This window comes from Capsicum annuum, chromosome 1, assembly GCF_002878395.1.
Source record: "Capsicum annuum cultivar UCD-10X-F1 chromosome 1, UCD10Xv1.1, whole genome shotgun sequence".
NCBI lineage: Eukaryota > Viridiplantae > Streptophyta > Magnoliopsida > Solanales > Solanaceae > Capsicum > Capsicum annuum.
In genome coordinates this window covers 255,352,524-255,357,584 of record NC_061111.1, presented here as the reverse complement: position 1 = coordinate 255,357,584, position 5,061 = coordinate 255,352,524, and positions in this window count along the sequence as shown.

Sequence of the window (5,061 nt, the reverse complement as noted above, 5' to 3'; positions counted from 1 at the left end):
AAACCATCCGATCAAACGATGAGACGTCTTGAATTTAGTCAAAAAAAACATCAAGTACAAGGGCAGGCTTTCTCTCTTCCCAAACCACACGCGTCTTTTCCTTTCATTACCCAAAATGCACAAAGAAACCATCCATCTTTCACTCTCTCTCCATCTTCCTCATCTACTCTATACCCAAAATCAAAACCACAATCCACCATATCTAACCATCCGCCTGCACTACAAGGATTCATCCTATTTTCAGCCTTTCCAATCCGCTTCTTCAATAAATCAACGAAAATCAGTTCCCAATCGGTGATACAACGAAATTAGATTTCAAATCCATGTTAAAGACACAAAAATCGTCCAAAATCGTGAAGTGAGTTGTCTTTTTCAACTTTTTGAATTTCAAATACATCCCTTTGATTTGGCCGTTGGTTTCCTTGAATTTTGGTTTCAAATTCGGACTTTCAAGTCCGGATTTGCATATAAATACCTACGGTTTTACCTATTTCGAAGGGGGGCGGGGGGGGGGGGGGGGTGGGGAGCGGGGGGGGGGGGGGGGGGGGGGGGGGGGGGGAAGAGAAGTTTTTTAGAAGGAGAGACAGAGGGGGAACACTCGAAAATTGGGGAATATTCACACAAATTCACAAACAAAGTCACAAAATCAGAAGTTTTGTTTCTTCTTTTCGGTCTAGGTTCGGGCTCCCGGAGTTTGAGTTGGATAGCTGGAAAATCTTGGCATCGAAGCCCCATCTTGCTGCCCCATAAAAGTTTCAACGGAAACTCGGTCTTGACCCAAAGTTTGGGTCGATGGGTATAGGATCACAGAGTTCGGGGTCTAAATTGCTAGGAGCCAATTTGCTTCCATAGGAATTGATAGTATCCCATCCTTTACCTTTCTCATGACTTTCTTATTCACGTTTGTTTCATTAACTTTGTGTCATTTTGATAATTTATTTTATATGTCTTTGATTGAAACCGATATCACTTAACTTTGTTTAGTTTTGTTCGAACTTTAAACCACCTAGAATTGATTTTATTCGGTCATTTTTTATTCGTCATTCATAAATATAATAACGGTATATAGTTCAACCACTTATTTTTATAATTTTGCACCTACGAATCTACCTTTATAATAAATGGCAAACTCTGCTTTTTATAATTACAATATGGAATACATCTCTGATTGAACAAAACAACTGGTTATTGTTTTCGATTTGCAAAATATTAATTAACGGTTTTGTCACCTTATCCAGAGTATTGTTTTCCAAATGAATCAACATAAGTATTAAATAGGTTTCATTTATTCCATCCGCCATGTTTGCAAGTAAATAATCCACCAACATCGATTTTTTCATTCAACGCTGTATAATTTAAACACCTACTACAGGTCATATCTGCTTCTCAACTCTATTTCAAATTTTCAGATTTTAAAGGCTTTTTGAACACAAGATATATATATATGTTATACACTACCACATACAAGGTATATTTTACTACTATCATTATAATTGCTATTACTATAATATTACCACTTACATTATTATTATCATTGTTATTATTTTCACTTTATTATACCTATGTAGGCTACTATCACATTTATGTTTACCTTAGTTCAATTTAAATCTATTCGGGTTGCACAAGCGAAAAGAATTTTATACCTTTTCATACATTTCTAAATCCTCATGCATTTATATTTATTTTAAATAAATTTTTTCACACTTCAAAAGTATACTTTATTTACCTTGTAATGAATTTTATTCACGTATTTAACTTTGCAAAGTCATAAGATCTTATACTCGCTACTTTACATATTATAACAACAGAAGCTACTACTCTCTCTCATAATTTTTCAAAATATTCATTTATTTATAACTATATTATTTCGTTGTATGTGATAGTGTTACATCTTTATGTGCCTTGACTACTATTTTTTAAAATTTATTTATTTATTTATTTATTTTTTAAAAAATGATGACGGTTTTCTTATCAATTTTAACAAATAACTAAGGCAAAATATTCTCCAAATATTTCTAAAGCTAAGTTTAAGGACTATCTTCGGATAGGCTCTGAGGGGTGCTTAATACTTCCCCCGAGTAACCAAAATCCTTACTTAGAATCTCACTGATTTTCGCAGACTAAAACAGAGTTTCTACTACAAAAAATGGTTTTCCTGATTTTTCCCAAAAGTTAGGTGGCGACTCAAAAACAAAACATACAACAATTTTTTCAAAAATCAGTAAGCGTCGCTACGACCACCATACGTTGCGGACTGTTTTGGGCGGTCCGAAATGGGGAGGAAGAAGGATGTGGAGCGTGGTGGTTTGTTATGATCTATTGCAAAAAGTCCCACATGTACTACAAAGTATCTGTGTGCGGTATTTATAGCCTTGGATTCTCCGCCTTAATAGCTAGCTTTCGGGGTGTGGTTCTCATAAGGTTGTAATAGTGGTATCAGAGCCACCCATCACCGTGCCTGGGTTGGTGAAGCCGCTATGGGAAGTGTTCGGCCGGGGCTAATAATGTCTAGCGCACAACCGTTATGGCACCTGGGCACCTGATTCAAAAAGGGCTATCTACAAAAGTAGAGTGAAAACTACCCAGAGTGGAGCCGCCGAGTAGAGTGAAAACTACCCAAGAGTGGAGCCGTCGAGGATGAAGGATGTGGTTTGTTATGACCCATTGCAAGAAGTCCCACATAGTTACTTGTCAGTAGTAACTGCAAACGTCTAGGTTGAACAATATATGAACAAACATTAGGTAGGCGTTTGGCCGTGAAAACAAAAAATAATTAACCTTATTTGGAATTTTCAGAGTTAGAGTTGTATTACACATTTACAATTTAAGCATATTTTTTTCTTCTTTCTCGCGGTCGCTACTCATTCGCTATTTGTTCAACTCTTTTTTGCTGAGTTATTCAAACACAAAATCATTCTTTTGCTTCAGCGACTGTTATGCCAATACCATGACTCAACAATATGTGTATCGAGCAAACTTGGTTTTGAATAGGTGGACCAATAATGCGATGAAACTTAACATGCCTCCATTGTTCAATCGTACGCACATCATTCTATAAATATAGCCATTCATAATCAAAATACTACATTGAAGTCCACCAGATGAACGATAAGTACCTAATTGTTCCTACTAACAAAGCAAGTCTAGTATAAAACCTTTTTGCCGAGGGAGCTTGGAGTCTAGTACAACAACTCGACCCCTCGTTTTGAGCATCTGTGTACATAGAGACGAGCAGACAACCTTCGCATCAACTGGAGCTTCATTTGCGGATACCAACACCAGCGCAGAGCAGACGGTCTTTCTTGCTATTGTCTATCCTATATATTTTGTGAGAGTATCGAATTGCCAGTGTCTTGCATATGCAAAGATCTTCCGGTCCAACCTCCGAAATTGTTCTCTTGAGCTTGTTTTCGGGATCATCACGACACAGAAACACCCCTAAAGAAGTAATCCTGAAAGAAAAAGCAGGCAAAAACGGATTACAAAGTGAGTAATCGAATAAACATACTAGACCTCACCCCTACCGTAGAGGTAGAAGGCTATTTCTGATAGACCGTCACAAATTTTCTTCTCACAGACTAAAGGAAAAAACTATCGAGAGATTGATATATAACTTTTTTTGTCGATCTTACTCATCGAGGAGAATTTGTTTCCAGAAATTTGTTGACGGTACAAAACACATACAGCATTCAGACAAAGCTCGTCATCCGTATAAAATGCAGAACGAAAATCGTCTTCAGATGACCATTCTATACCCGACCTATCCCCGGGATTAACCAATTCTGGAATAAATGATGTCATTTGACCATCATTCGCGCTTCTTTTTCTCTTTCGCGTCGAATTAGAGGAGCCTTTCACGTGCACTTCCTTTTTCTGTCCGCGACTTTTTGAAGCACGAGCAATTTCAGTTAACGTCAGTTCATCATCACTATCGTTCATTGTATGAACCAGCATAGTTTCTGGTTCGTCTGACGCTTCACTCAAGACTACTGCTTTACATGCTGATGGATCTGCAAGAAGATTATATGCAATAACATCTTAAATTTTCCTCTTTTAATCTGATGCACGAAACTTATCTGTCCAATAAAAGTACGATAGCCGCCAATCTAAGTCACACAAAAACAACAACTTACCAAGTATAATCCTCATGTACACTGACCTTACCTCTATCTTTTGCGATAGAGAGGCTGTTTAAGATAGTTCCTTGGTTCAAAAGAAAGAAAAATGAATCACGTTTGCATAAAAACACGACAATATCCTAGTAGGATACAAAGCAATTAAAAGGGGAAACCAAGAGAGACGAGAAAGGAAAAAACTAACTGCAGCAAAGTGGCTAAATGGACACAACGTGTAACAGTGGATGTAGCAAGTGTTTGTCGGAATTGCTTTCTACTCGAGAATCTAGTGTTTCTTTTTTCATTTTTCGTGTGTGTCTGTGTGGTTGTGGTGGTGTTATTTTCAGTATATCATGAAGCATCATCAGAAAATATCATACCTATAACCGTTTAACAGAACAACACTAACTACTATACCGCAATCCAACGAGTTGACGTCGGCTATATGAATCCTAATGAAATATCCACATAATACAAACAGATCGTAACAACAAGAAGTTGCCTAAATCAGAAAACCGTTATACCTTTCTGTCTCGATTGGCCATTGCTATTTCCGGTTGAGGTGCTAACAAGTTTCAGATCATCCAAAATCACGATTGCCCGATCTTCTCCCTGAGTAGATTCCACGTTATTAGCGCCATTCGCACCAGTAGCTTGAATGCCTATTTCCACCTCCAAATCTATAGCAAATTTTCAGAAAACACACACATCAAGATAACGAATTTTCCAAATTAGTTAAATAATTGAATGCGACAAATAACTAAAACAGGTTTTGCAAATGTAGTAAAATCAAGATATACTATCAACACACATTATGAAATGATACGTAAAAAGACATAAAAGGGCATCCCGGTGCACTAAAGCTACCGCTATGCGCGGTGTTCGGGGAAAGATCCCACCACAAGGGTATATCGTACGCAGCCTTACCTTGCATTTCTGCCAGAGA